General features: G+C 51.0%; 1 protein-coding gene across 1 annotated transcript in view; it reads left to right on the plus strand.

Moving 5' to 3' along the window:
* LOC127028641 (deleted in malignant brain tumors 1 protein-like) overlaps positions 1-15,232 on the plus strand; it is a 31,309-nt gene that overhangs the window by 7,316 nt on the left and 8,761 nt on the right.

The following is a 15,232-nucleotide window of genomic DNA, read 5'->3' on the forward strand; positions in this document are numbered from 1 at the left end:
CCTGGCAAGGCCAGGGTTGCTGTTGGGTGTCAGTGAGTGGTACAGGCAGAGCTGGAGGGACAAGTGTGTGCTGTCTGCTGTCCCATATACTGTCCCATTGACTGCCTGACCAGCAGAAAGAGCTCCAGACACGGGGAGAGTTAGGGATGGGGCGAGGAGAGAAATGGCAGAGCTGGGCTGCGGGAGGTGGGAGCAGAGGAGAGACAGACGAGGACGTGCCACTGGCAGCCCTCTGGGCAGTGCTGGAGAGGGCTCTGGGTCAGGTGAGATGCCAGGAGGAGCACAGGGCAGCAGGGTCCATCCCCGTGGTTTCAGACCTCCAGGCTGTTCCTCCATCCAACCCTGACCTCCCCCCAGCAGGGCAGGGGCTGTGCTATGGATCCATGGGGCAGAGCAGGGGCAGCTCCAGGAGGAGGGGAAAGGTGGGAGCTACTCCAAGCTCAGCAGCAGGGAGCTGATACAGGGGCCAGAGGGGCAGAACAGCTATCTCTGAGGAGATAGTGTGTCCTGGTTTTGGCTGGGACAGAGTTAACTTTCTTTTTAGTAGCTGGTACAGTGCTGGGTTTTGGATTTAGTGTGAGAATGATGTTGATAACACTCCGATGTTTTAGTTGTTGCTAAGTAGCACTTATCTTAAGGCAAGGACTTTTCAGTTTCCCATGCTCTGCCAGCAAGCAGGTGTGCAAGAAGCTGGGAGGGAGCATAGCCGGGGCAGCTGACCTGAACTAGCCAAAGGGGTATTCCATACCATGGAACGTCATGCCCAGTATATAAACAGGGGGGAGTTGGCCGGGCGGGGCGGATCGCGGCTCGGGAACTAACTGGGCATTGGTCAGCGGGTGGTGAGCAATTGCATTGTGCATCACTGGTGGTTTTTTCGTTTTGTTTTTTTTTCCCTTCCTCCCCCTCCTTTTTTGTTATATTCGTTTTCATTACTATTATTATATTTCATTATTACTCTTGTTAGTATTATATTTTACTTTAGTTATTAAACTGTTCTTATCTCAACCTGCGAGTTTTACTTTTTTTTCCCCTCTTTCCTCCTCCTCACCCCACTGGGAGGGGGAAGGGGGAAACAGCTGCGTGGTGCTGAGTTGCTGACTGGGGTTAAACCACGACAGCCTTTTGGCGCCCAATGTGGCGCGTAAAGGGTTGAGATAACAACAGATCTGACCAGAGCATGTTAAAACGAATTTGTTATTTGTTGTATTGTATTAGTTTAGTAGTCACCGGTCACAATGTTGGTTATTGGCTCTTAGAGTTGTGGCGTTCGTTCTTAGAGTTGTGTTATGTATCATCTCACTTGCCGTATATAGTCCCTGTGCTGCTGCTTATCACCCATAAGGTGAGGTGGATTAAGGTTTTCGCTTTGCTTTACTGCGTAACACTGGTTTATGGTACGATAAAATTATCGGTTTTGGGACTAATCCGGTATTTGTACTCAGCATTGCCGTTATCTCCGTACTTCGGCAGCTATCTAGCGGAAACTGTTAGGAATTACACCCTTTACCTTTTCTCCTCGGAGAGCCAATCTATGGGGGAGACACCTTCCTTCACCTTCCCCTCCTCCTCCAGGCTAATTACAGTAGTGTTTGAGAATTTTGAAAATTTTGAATATCTTTGGAATGTTGAAACTAACGTGGTTCTCTTGCTAGGAACGAGCTTGTTCCTGAATGTGGTTCAGGTGTTGTTTAGGGTTAAACAACTATTTAAGAGATCTGCCCCAAAGAGATCTGCCCCAAAGGTGCAGAGTTATGAGTGGCAGGGTGTGTGGGGTAGCATAAGTAAATGCCTAGGACAGTGGGGACCTCCAGTGTTTTGGAACTTCACCCTTGAACAAGTGCAGAATCCTGAAAAACTAGTAGAACATTTGGAAAAAGTATGCTGTCACTCCGACAATTCCAGGGAGACACAAATCACTGCAATGTGCTGGGGCCTGGCTCATGCCTACCAAGCTCTGTTTAACATTATTCAAGGGGAAGCGAAGGTCTCTGGATCTGACAACAAGCTGACAGCCACTGCAGCCCCTCCAGCCCCGGCGACAGGCACTGCAGCCACTTCGACCCCCGTGACAGACACTGCAGCCCCTCCGACCCCGGCAACAGGTACTACGGTTACTGCAACGCCTGTGACGGGCACTGCAGCTGAACCAGAGAACCAACCCATGCCAGTATCAGTTGCCCCTGTACAGAAGAAGAAATACTCAAAAAAGACAGCTCGCTTAGCGAAGGATGAAGGTGAACCAGGGTCATCACGAGAACAGGAGGAAGAGGCAGAACCGGAGATAATCACTCAATCCCTATCCCTGAGTAAGCTGCAAGATATGCGAAAAGATTTCAGCCGTCGTCCAGGCGAGCACATCATCACCTGGTTGCTCCGATGCTGGGATAACGGGCCGGTAGCTTGGAATTAGAGGGTAAGGAGGCCAAGCAGTTGGGATCCCTTTCTAGGGAAGGGGGTATTGACAAGGCAATTGGAAAAAAACCACAAGCCCTCAGCCTCTGGAGGCGACTTCTATCAGGTGTGAGGGAAAGGTACCCCTTCAAGGAAGATGTTGTATGTCACCCAGGCAAGTGGACCACCATGGAGGGAGGTATCCAGTACCTGAGGGAATTAGCCGTGCGGGAGATGGTTTATTATGACCCAGACGATGGGCGGTTACCCACAGATCCAGATGAAGTCCAATGCGCACGACCCATGTGGCGGAAGTTTGTACGAAGCGCGCCATCATCGTATGCCAATGCATTGGCAGTAATGGACTGGAAAGACGAGGAGGGACCAACAGTAGATGAATTGGCTCGCTGACTTCAGCAATACGAAGAAAGTCTCACTTCCTCCCTCGTCGCGGCTGTGGAAAACTGCCAGACATAATAGCCGAGAAACTGTCCCAAGAGTTCCAGCGATTTGAGGATAAGTTCTGCCTCCCACCTGCACGGACCAATATCTCAGCTATTAGGAATAAGCGTCCCTCTGCTCAAGAGAGAGGAGATAGAAGGTACACCTCACGGGATATCCTGTGGTCTTACCTGCGTGAGCACGGAGAGGATATGATGAAGTGGGACAGAAAACCTACCTCGGTCCTAAATGCATGGGTATGTGAATTGCAAGGAAAAACAAACACGAATGAGGATTCTTCCAGGAAAATTGCTGCTTCAGGCTCCAGTGAGCACTGTGAGCGGTGTGGCAGACAGAGTGGAAGGGCTGATCTTACTCCTGATCCTATGAGAAGGAATTCTAATCCATTTTTACAAAGAGCGAGTGGAGAATCTTACGACCGGGACTAGAGGGGCCCTGCCTCCAGCCAGGCAGAGGAGAAGGACAACCGGGTTTACTGGACTGTGTGGATTCGGTGGCCTGGCACATCAGATCCACAGGAGTATAAAGCTCTAGTAGACACCGGTGCACAGTGTACTCTAATGCCATCAAGCTATAAAGGGGTAGAAGCTATTTGTATTTCTGGAGTGACAGGGGGATCTCAACAGCTAACTGTATTGGAGGCTGAAATAAGCCTAACTGGGAATGAGTGGCAAAAACACCCCATTGTGACTGGTCCGGAGGCCCCATGCATTCTTGGCATAGATTATCTCAGGAGAGAGTATTTCAAGGACCCAAAGCGGTATTGGTGGGCCTTTGGTATAGCTGCCTTGGAGACAGAGGGAATTGAACAGTTGTCCACCTTGCCCGGACTCTCTGAGGACCCTTCAGTTGTGGGGTTGCTGAGGGTCAAAGAGCAACAGGTGCCGATCGCTACCACAAGGGTGCACCGGCGGCAATATCGCACCAACCGAGACTCCCTGATTCCCATCCATATGCTGATTCGTCGACTGGAGAGCCAAGGAGTGATCAGCAGGACTCGCTCACCCTTTAACAGCCCCACATGGCCAGTGTGAAAGTCTAACGGAGAATGGAGGCTAACAGTAGACTATCGTGGCCTGAATGAAGTCACACCACCGCTTAGTGCTGCTGTGCCAGACATGCTAGAACTTCAATATGAACTGGAGTCAAAGGCAGCTAAATGGTACACCACAATTGATATCGCGAATGCATTTTTCTCAATCCCTTTGGCAGCAGAGTGCCGGCCACAGTTTGCTTTCACTTGGAGGGGCGTCCAGTACACCTGGAATCAACTGCCCCAGGGGTGGAAACACAGCCCCACCATTTGCCATGGATTAATCCAGAATGCACTGGAAAAAGGTGGAGCTCCAGAACACCTGCAGTACATTGATGACATCATTGTATGGGGCAACACAGCAGAAAAAGTTTTTGAGAAAGGGGAGAAAATAATCCAAATCCTTCTGAAAGCCAGTTTTGCCTGGATGGAGAACACAGAAACCTGTGTGACAATCAGGAAACGCAGAGGGAGGTAAACTTGGAGAGTAAAAATGATGTCCAATGGTTGAGCTGGGGCTGTTCGGAAGTCACGATATGACAGTTGGTGACCTTCCATGCTAGACCCCAGGGGAGCCACCGCTGGCATTTCTGTCCCAACCTGTGCCCTTGCAGCAGGGAGGAACTGATGCAGAGGGATGTTCATGTGGGGCCCCAGAGGGGTCCCCCCGTGCTGGGTGTCTCCCTGCTGATGCCCAGAGAGGAGCATGTCTGTGTTTCACCAGACATTGCAGCAGGGAGGCAGAGGGGGCCAAGAAACTCTGCTCAGGACAGCACGTGACTGAACAAATCTGGAGCCAATGCACCACAAGGGACCATCCTCAGCATGGCTTTGTCAGCTGTCCTTGGCACATCAGAGGTCTTGCTGTGACAGATCTCTGGAGGGAGGATGCTGCCATTCAGGCCTCAGCTCCAGGGAGTGCCTCTCCCTGAGTCTGGGGGGTCGGTGGCCTCCCCCATGGGCAGTACGCTCTGCTCTGGGAACTGAGGTCCAGGTGAAGGAGGTGTGTGAGGACGGGAGCAGCCTGTGCACCATGGAAAATGGCGAAGAGAAGAGAGACAGGGTCTTTGCAGAAACTCCGCAAAGGAGACATCCCAATTGCTGTGGAGCAGGGAAGGAGGGACAGCTGGAAACCACCCCAAAGGAGCACTGAAAGGAGAGTCCTGCCCAGGGGAAGGCTGGGGACTTGTGGTGCTAGAGGAAGGCTCCTTCTAAGCTGCAGATCTGCAGCCGCAGAGTGGGGACAGTGCTCTGGCAAGAGGGGAAAGAGCAAGCAGGCTGGAAGAAGGCAGAAAGCCTCTGCAAAAATCTAAGGGAGAAAACCTCTGCTGCAAGCCAGGGTTGAACCAGGAACCTTTAGCTCTTCAGCCTAATGCTCTCCCAGCTGAGCTACTTCACCCTGCCCTGCCCCAGCAGCCCTTGTCCCTGTGCCACCCATGCCAGGCCACAGGCTGGCACACACGAGGAGTGTTCCTCTGGGAGGTTCCAAGGGAAAAGCTGTGCCCAGCCCCAGGCAGAGGCGACCTGCCCTCTCTGTGACTCCATGGTCAGGTGGGCTCCAGGTTTGGGTGGATGCCAGCTTACACTGCGCATGCCAAGATATGTGTGGGCCTTGTACAAACATGACAGTGGCGAAGGTATGTGGGCAGATCAGGCATGGGCAACTGCAAAGGCTGAGGGTGGACGAAGTGTGGGGCTGGTGGAAGACCTTATCTCTTTCCCCATGGAAGGCCTTCCCCCACCCTTTTTTCCCTGGCTCTACTTCACTCCTTCGTTCCCAACTCTTCTCCCTCCTCCCCCCTGAGCAGCACAGGGGGATGGGGAATGGGGGTTGTGGTCAGTCCATAACAGTTCGTCTCTGCTACTCCTTCATTCTAACACTTTTCCCATGGAGTCCCTCCTACGGGCTACAGTCCTTTGAGATAAACCTGCTCCAGCATGGGCTCTCCTCAAGCCACCTTTCTCTCAGGAAATATCCAACGTCTCCAGTGTTGGGTCCTCCACAGACTGCAGGGATTATCTTCTTCACTGTGGTATTCTCCATGGGCTGCAGGAGACTGTCTGCTCTGACACCTGGAGCACCTCCTCTCCCACCTTCTTCACCAACCTTGGTGTTTGCAGGGCTGTTTCTCACACTTCTTTCCCCTCTCTCCTCTCCCACTCTAGCAGTTGTGTCCTTTCTTTAATTTTCTGTCACAGAGGTTCCACCAGCTTCATTGATGGGCTTGGTTTTGGCTGGTGGTGGGTCCATTTTGGAGCCCACTGGAACCAGCTCTGTGTGGCACAGAGGCAGCCCCTGGTCTCTTCTCACAGAGGTCACCTCTGCAGCCCCTCTGCTATGAAAACTTGGACATGGACACCAAAACACAGTGTAAAGTTTTGCCTTGCTAAATGATGTCCCCTGCTCTTCCCTCCTCAACAAATAAAATTTACTTGCTGGGGAGGAAGAGAGAGAACAGGGAAGGCCTTGACTGATGCTGTGCAAACATGGTTCAGCAATAGCTCCAACATTGGCATGTCATCAACACTGTTTCGGTCACAAATCCCAAACATAGCACCATATGGCCTACTATGAAGAAAATTAACTCCATCCCAGCCAAACCACTACAATGTGCCTGGAAATAGTTGCCAGGATTTGCTGCTCTGTCACCCTCCCAGGGAGAGACGTGAGGCTGACTGGCCTGTAGTTCCCCGGCTCCTCCTTCTTGCCCTTCTTGAAGATAGGAGTGACATTTGATTTATTCCCGTCTCTGGAGGACTTATTGTGTGCATACCTGAACTGAGGCAAGAGGAATCCCACCACCTGTGGGTTTGTGGCAGGCATGGGAGGGAGCTGAGTCCCTGTGATGGATGCACTCAACGCCTTGACCAAACTAGTGGTACTTTGGTTCAGGCTCCAAAGGAGGTAAAGACCTAGGTGTTACCGGGCCAAGAACTCTAGTTCCAATCTGTTCTCTGAAAACCCACCAAGGAACAGAGTGACACAGTGAGCATTGATGCATGTGGGCTTGGAAACTGGAACACCGATCACACGATTAACACATGAACAGCAGGTGGTTCCTCCAAGGCTCATTTATCAAGGAACAAAGAAAGTTGTGGGTACAAGGAGTCTCATGCATACCTTTTCCATCACATGTAATTTGACTATGAGCCAACCACTTTATTCCATAAATATGACAGCCTAAGCGAGCCTTCTTTGAGCTCTCCCTGCTAAGCAGCTGGCTGCGTGGCAGTGATCTCCCCTTGAGCTGGGACACCTCTCAAGGTTGCTCCTCGAGGCAGAGAGACCTCTTACCAACTGCAGATCTTTGGTAAGTGACCGATATCACATGTAACCTTGTATTAGAGTGCACTAAGATTGTGTATTGGTAACTTTGTCTCGGTAACTTGGCATCATTGTTATATCCTTTATGCAGTAAGTCATACAGTGAACCCTGCCGTCAAACTTTGTTAAGTTTAAATAAAAGCACTTTTGCTGATACCTCTGGCGGTGGTTCTTTAAGCAGTCTAAATCACCCGTCCATTCCAAATTGGTGTAGGCAGCAGGATTCTAAATCAGGATCTGTGACAGACCTTATTGCAGCCATAGAATATCTAAACGAGGCTTATGAGATGGAGAGAGACTTTTTACCAAGACCTGTAGTGATAGGACAAGGAGTAACGGGTTTAAAATAAAAGAGGGTAGATTTAGATTGGCCATAAGAAGAAAGTTTTGATGGTGAGGGTGGTGAGACTCTGGAACAGGTTACCCAGAGAGGTTGTGGATGCCCCATCCCTGGAAGTGGTCAAGGCCAGGTTGCATGGGGCTTTGAGCAACCTGATCTAGTGGAAGGTGTCCCTGCCCATGGCGGGGGGGGTGTGGAACTAGATGATCTTTAAGGTCCCTTCCAACCCAAACCATTCTATGATTGTATGATTCTATGATCTGGAGACTTTCTTGGGTTGCTTAAAGAAGGCTTGGTCCACTTCCTTACCCTGGCTGCAGGTTCTTCCTCTCCCACCAGGATGCCATACTAAGTGGCCTCTCCTCTCACCCTCACCCACAAGGGCTCACCCAACCTGTTGTACGTCCCATAGAGGAGCTCCATACATAGGACAAGCTCCTTCAGATGGAGGGCATCCCCTTCCCACCTTCCCACCTGCCTCTCCTCAACAGCCCCTAGGCACCATGGCAGCACCACTGTGAGCTGTCCCACCACCCCTCGCCATTTATTCCATCAATGTCAAAAATCTATAGTGGCACATGGGACTGCAGCTCCTCTGTGCCCCAGGCTGAGGGCATTGGTGCACGTTTGGGCTGCATCACCTCAGCTGTGGCACTGGGGACAAGCTCAGACTTGTCACAGGCAAACCCAGTACCAAGTGCCCAAGACCCAATGCATGCAAATGCTGTGCTTGAGACCAGAGACATGCTGGAGGGGATGGCAGATGGCAATGTGAAGGCACAGGAAGAGGAAACGCTTCTCTCCCCACAGCCAGGGAAAAGCAGGGGTGGGCTCTGCAGCCCTGGCAGGAGAGGGTTTTGCTGTCTGTGGTGTCTTTGCAGCCTCTGAGGGCCTGTGGTAGAGGTGAAGCTGATGTCAAGGAAGGACAGATGCTGCTGAAAACGTCTTTGGGTGTGGACATCCTGTGATTCAGGAACACTGTGAAAATCCTTGGACAGTTCCTTGATTGTATCATCAAATGAGTAAATAAAGGACAGCTTTAAGAAGAACCGGCAGAGTTTGGGAGGAGGCAAATGAGCGGAGATCCTGGTGTGATGTGCTTCCTGTTCATGAACTGCCCTGCATCGACTGGATGGAGGTGGGTCAGACCCTGCCTCATTGCAGTGGTGGGATTCAGTCGCCGGCCAACAGAAACCGGTTCACTCAGACATGCCATCTGGAGTGTCTGTCTCGCACCCACTCTGCACACGGATGCCTTTCCCGTAGGTCCTGTGCAGTCCCTGCCAGCCACATGCAGTTGTGCTGGACAGCCCTGGCATCTTGCATAGCACTACAGACCTGTATTTGGCCGTAGAGTAGTGTTGTGGTTTAACCCCAGCCAGCAGCTAAGCACCACGCAGCCGCTCCCCCCTCCCGCCTCTCAGTGGGGTGGGGAGGAGGATCAGGAAAAAAAAGTAAAACTCCTGGGTTGAGACAAGAGCAGTTTAATAACTAAAGTACAATAAAATATAATACTAATAGTAATAATAATAATAATAGTAATGAAAATGAATATAACAAAAAAAGAGAGAAGTAAAACCCAAGAAAAGACAAGTGATGCACAATGAAATTACTCACCCCCTGCTGACCGATGCCAGAGCAGCAAACTTCCCCTCCTGGCCAACTCCCCTGTTTATATACTGGGCATGACATTCCATGGTATGGAATATCCCTTTGGCTAGTTCAGGTCAGCTGCCCTGGCTATGCTCCCTCCCAGCTTCTTGTGCACCTGCTTGCTGCAGAGCATGGGAAACTGAAAAGTCCTTGCCTTAAGATAAGCGCTACTTAGCAACAACTAAAACATCAGAGTGTTATCAACATTATTCTCACACTAAATCCAAAACCCAGCACTGTACCAGCCGAAACCAGGACACATCCCTACATTGCCTAACCTATTGCAGGGCACCTGCTCAACTTAGTGGCCAAATACAGGCCTGTGGTGCTCCCTCAGATGCCAAAGCTGCCCAGCACAACTGGAGCATACAGCTGGCTGGGCAGTGCAGGACCAACAGGACAGCTATCACCATTCAGAGCTGGTACATAACAGACATCCCAGGGCATCAAGAGATTTGGCACATGTGAGCAAGAGACTGAATGCCACCACTGCAGTGAGACAAGGTCTGTCCTATGTCTATCCAGTAGATGCAGGCAGTGTATGAACACGAGGCACACCACAGCAGGGTCTCCACTCATGTGCCAACCCTTTCAAATGCTGCTGATTCTTCTTACCCCCACCCTTTATTCACCGCCTTGGTGATACAATCGCGGAATAGGTGAATGATTTTCACAGTGTGCCCAGCTAACAGGATGTCCATAGCAAAGGACATATTCAACAGCAACTTGTCCTTCTGAAGGAGATGGGCTTCACCTCTACCACAGGCCGTCTGGGCTGCAGAGACACTGCAGACAGCAAAGTCCTCTCCTGCCAGGATTGCACAGTCCAAACCTGTTTCTTTCTGGCATTGGGGAGCACAGGGTTTGAGACTGTGTGGGCACCTCATTTCATCCTTACATTGCCATCCACTCCAGCATGTCTCTGCTCTGAAGGAAACTCTTTGCTTGCACAGGATCTTGGGTGCAAGACCTGTGATAAGTCTGAGGTTGACGCTGGTGGCACCAAGCTGAGGGGCTGCAGCCCAAAGATGCACCAATGGCCTCAGCATGGAGCACAGAGAGGAGGAGCTGGAGCCCCGTGTGCTGTCACAGAGCTGTGAAATTGATGTAATGCCTGCTGAGGTGTGGTGGGACAGGTGAGAAACCTTGACGTGCTGCAATGGAAGAATACAGGCTCTTCAGAAAGACAGGTGGGGAAGATCAGGAGGGGGATGCCCTCAGTGTGAGGGAGCTGCCTGCATGTGTGGAAGTCCTCTATGGGATGGGCAGCAGATTGGGTGAGCTCTTGTGGGTGAGGATCACAGGAGAGACCAGTTAGGGAGACATCCTGGTAGGGAATAAAGACCTGGAGTCAGGTGAGGAAGAGGTCAAAGTCTTATTTAAGCAATTTGAGGAAGTCCAGTTCCATGACCCCACATCACCCTTGGGGCCTTTAATCGCCCTGACCTCATGGGAAGGGGAAACTGCAGGGTGCAACCAGTGCCAGAGGTTTCTGCAGGCTCCTGGGGCCAGCTTCTTACCACAGCTGCCAGATGTGCCAACAGAGGTGATGCCCACCTGGATGTGGTACTTGCAAACAGGGAGAAGTGGATCGGGGATGTGAAATCCAGTGTCAGCGTGACCTGAGCTACGCTGTGGGCGTACTCGCGTCCAGCCACAGCCCTGGGCACAGCCAGGCCTGGCCAAGGACCTTGCTGACTCCGACTCACAGACTGACTTCCCAGCTTGTTCCTTTATGGGTGCACGATGGCACAACACCCTGTGCCTCCAAGTGCCAGACTCCGGCCAATACACAAAGGCCCAGCACAGCCATGTCACTGCAGTGCTTGTACAGCCGGGCCCTGGAGGTGCTCCCCATGCCAGGGCCAAAGGTGGGCAGCTGGAAGGGAGTCCCTTGAATGCTTTCAAACAATCAAGTTTTATAGCAAAATTAACTTGAATGATACCTGTGAAATTCAGCGGTATACAGACTGAAAAAGTGATAATGACCTCCTTTCTCCTTCTTCCTTTCATCCCATCACCTGGTCAGTTCTCAGAGGAGAGCAAATTAAAGGTGGTGATGCTTCTGGGTGCCAATGCCTGAAAGCAAGGAGGTGAGGCAACAGGTGCAAAATGATCTAAACGTTTTGCTAGTTCAAAGCTGTTCTCTTCAGATCCTCTCTCTGAAGCCTTCAATCTGCAGCAGAGAACCTCTCTTTCAACAACTGAGATTCCCCAAGTTTGAGGCTTTCCTTTCATTCTCTTGATGCACAAAAATACTGCATGGCTCAGGAGCTGTGCAAGGGCATGGAAAGGAGAAGCATGCCTCTCTGCACCTGCTGTGGGTTAACCCCAGTGGACAGCTCAGCCCCACTCTCATGCTCTAATCCCAGTAGGCAGCTATGCACCACACAGCCGCTCACTCATTCCCCATGGCGGGATGGGGGAGAGAATTGCAAGGGTGAAAGTGAGAAAACTTGTGGGTTGAGGTAAAGACAGTTTAATAGGTAAAGCAAAAGCTGTGTGTGTAAGCAAAGCAAAATGAGGAATTCAATCACTATTTTCCATCAGCAGGCAGGTGTTTAGCCATTTCCAGGAAAGCAGGGCTTCATCGTCTGTAATGGTTACTTGGGAAGGCGAACAGTGTAACCTCTCCCTCCACTTTCTTCTTCTTTCTTGTTTTTATTGCTGGGCATGATTTCACACGGTACAGGATATCTCTTGGGTCAGTTGCGGTCAGCTCTGCCGGCTGTGTCCCCTCCCAACTTCTTGCACACCCCCAGCCTACTCGCTGGTGGGGCAGAGTGAGAAACAGAAAAGGCTTTATGATGTGAAAGCACAGTTCACCAATCGCTAAAACATTGTTGTGTTATCAAGGCTGTTCTAATCACAAATCCAAAACCTAGTACCGTATGGGCTGCTATGATTAAATTAATTCTATCCCAAGCGAAACCAGTACAGGAGCAAAAGGGAGGTGTTCCCAAGAGCTGTCTTCAGGGAGCTGGTCAAATGCCTTGTCTCTGATCCTGTAACAGTGGCTTAGATGCCTGGCTCCTGATTAGAGTCTTTTTGCGAATACCATCATTTATGGAGCAACCTGGTCTCACCTCAGAGCTGACCTTGCTTTGAGCTGCATAATGGACTAGAGATCTCTTGAGCTGCTTTCCCCTCTGATTTTTCCCATGAGCCTATGATAGAGATACCCCCACCTTCAGCTGAATCTCTTCTTCCAGGGCATACTGCAAGGCTGCTGGAAGTGTGGGTGGGAAAGGGACTGCTGGGGGTCTCCTGCCTGACCTCCTGCCCAAAGGGTAACTACCACCAACCCCGTGGTCAGGTTGGTGGCACTTTTTGGAGCTGAAACCTGAAAACCTCCCACGATGGGGATCACAGAGACACTCTGGGGTTCCTGCTGCAGTGCAGCACCACACTCCTAGTTATTTTTACTTTTCCTGTTGCCCAGGGCGAAGCTCCCAAGAGGCAGTTTGGGGCTGTTGCCTGTGCCATACCATTTCTCACGGCAGAAGAGATGGGTTTTGCCATCATCTCTCCAGGGAGGTGTAGGATGCTCTTGGGTTTTCCTCAGCATCCCCTTCAGCAGGCTAAAGAGGCTCAGTTCCCTCACCGTCTCCACACAGCTCATGTTAATTAGGCCCCTAACACCATCATTGTTTCCCTTGTCTGGGTCCTCTCCAGCTTCTGCCCATTCCTCCAGAACTGGGAGACCACTGGCTTGCATGGCATCCATTGTCATGCCCAGGCCCTTCTGCTCAGGGCTGCTCCTCACCCAGTCAGGTCGCAGCCCACACTGCTGCCCAGGGTTATTCTGTCCCTGGTGCAGAGCTTGTCCCTTCTCCTTGTCGATCTTTGGGAGGGGTTTTGGGTTTTTTTGCCAAATCCCCAAGTGTGTCCAGGTCCCTCTGGACTGGAGCTCTGTTGTGCCAGCAGTTTGGGCATGTTTGCAGGTGCCTCATCCTCATTTGTGCTTCTACCAGGATAACAGTGTGAGGAATTGCAGGACACCACAGGTAAAGAAAAAGCAGTACTTGTTTACGGGAATTGCTGCCCAAGGTAGAAAACATCACAAAACCCACATCAGAAACAACAAAGGAGGGCACAAAACCAGCAGAGGGTGGCCAGTGGGGAAGGGTTAACAGGGGAGGCTGTTCTTTTTGGAGAGTAGGAAGATGGTAAAAAAGATGAACTTGAGAGGAGGGAAAGAGGGAACCAGGACATGAAAGGTGAAGCAAAGGATGGAATTAGTGCTGTCTGAGGGTACCCGTGAAGCAGCCTTGTACCAGATGGGAATGACTTCCACAGTCAGGGAGACCCTGAGTGCATTCCTTAACAGACCCTGAGTGCATTCCTTAACATTGCCAACATGAAGGAGAAGGAAAAACAGCATTGTTCAGGCTGGAAGAGAACTTGGGTGGTGTCCCTCCTGCCTGTCTATATCCTTTGGGATGGCAGCCCTGCCCGTCAGTGTATCAGCTCCTCCCCTCAGTTTGGTGTCATCTGCAAACTCTATCAGAAGGCATTCTTTCATCTCCTCCAGATCAGTAAAACCATGTGAAAGGGGGCAGGTTGCAGGACAGACTCCTGCAGGACTCTGCAGTGAGAAGCCTTCAGGCAGACTATCACCCATTCCCCACGTCCCTCAGAGCCCAAACATGCAATCAGTTCCTAATCCATCTACTTATCCACCCAGATGGACCATAATACCATAACACGGATAAAAGAATATAGTGGGGCATAGTGTTAAAAACCTTGCTTAAATCCAGGTAAACGACATCCACTGCTCTCTCCTCACCAGAAATGCAATCCTTTCATCTCAGAAAGCAGTGCGGATGGTCAGGCATGCTCTACCCGAGTAAATCCAGTCACCTTCTCTTTCAGAAACCCAGAAATGGGATCCAAGAGGACACACCTGGGGACACATTCCTCAACCAAAAAGAGGGTGAACAGCCTTTAGTTCCCAGGCTCACTCTTGGGGCCTTTTGAAAGATGCATGCAATGTTTGCTTTTTGCAAGTCCTCAGGGAGTTCCCCTGATGACCTGTCCAAAAGTGACACCGAGCAGTGTCGCTGTGACTTTCTGCCTGCTCTCTCAGCACCCTTGGATGGAGTCCCTCCGGTCCCATGGACTGGTAAGGGTTGAGTTTGCTCAAGTGACCCCTGACTTGATCCCACCCACTGCTGCTTGTTCTCCATGGGCTCTGCCTCAAGGCACAAAGGCCTGGGAGACTTGCTGAGGAAGACTGAGCCAAAAGCAACACATTCTCTCTCAGACCTCTTTACACCTGCTCTTGCTAAACTCTGCAGTGGCCCCACATAGTCATTCTTTCTTCTTTAACTGTACGTTCAGTAGCAACAGCTCATCTTGGTGCCATTGAATTCCCTTAGGAGAGCCAACTGCAAGGACCACTGCTGGTGCTGCATGGTCAATCCATATGGACCACTGCTGTACTTGCAGGAGGTTGTCCTTAGAGACCAGCTGTAGTGAGCTCTGCTGCCTATCAGTACTCCTGCTCATGAGATCCCTCCTGAAGGTCCCCAGAACAGGCCAAATCTGCCCCTCTGAGGTCCCAAGAGCCCATATATGCGATGGCTTTTCTTCATAGCAGAGACGTGCTTGGAGTATACAGTAGATGGCAATGGAAATGGTGATATGGGATGTAGATGTAGATGAGGAGGTGGATGACGTGAGGTGCCCACAGAGTGAGCAAGGCCTGCTCTCACCAGTGCTGGAGATAAGCAGGGCTGGGCTGCGCAGCCCTGACAGGAGACCAGGAGACATTATAGTCAGTGCAGATGTAGGAAGTACAGCTGAGGAGAGAAAAGAGAGAGAGACTTCACCCTCCCTATGGCACATGCCTCAATTTGGTCAGGTGAATACCTCTGTGGGCTGCCCTGAACCTACCGATCATGGACAGGATTCTTTGGACTAAATGTCAGCATCTGCTGTCATTTCAGTTGGCTAAAGGAATTCCCAACAGCCTCCAAGATCATGCCCCCAGACACCACCCTGTCCCTCACAATTGCTCCAT

Source organism: Gymnogyps californianus, unplaced genomic scaffold, assembly GCF_018139145.2.
Source record: "Gymnogyps californianus isolate 813 unplaced genomic scaffold, ASM1813914v2 HiC_scaffold_38, whole genome shotgun sequence".
Taxonomy (NCBI): domain Eukaryota; kingdom Metazoa; phylum Chordata; class Aves; order Accipitriformes; family Cathartidae; genus Gymnogyps; species Gymnogyps californianus.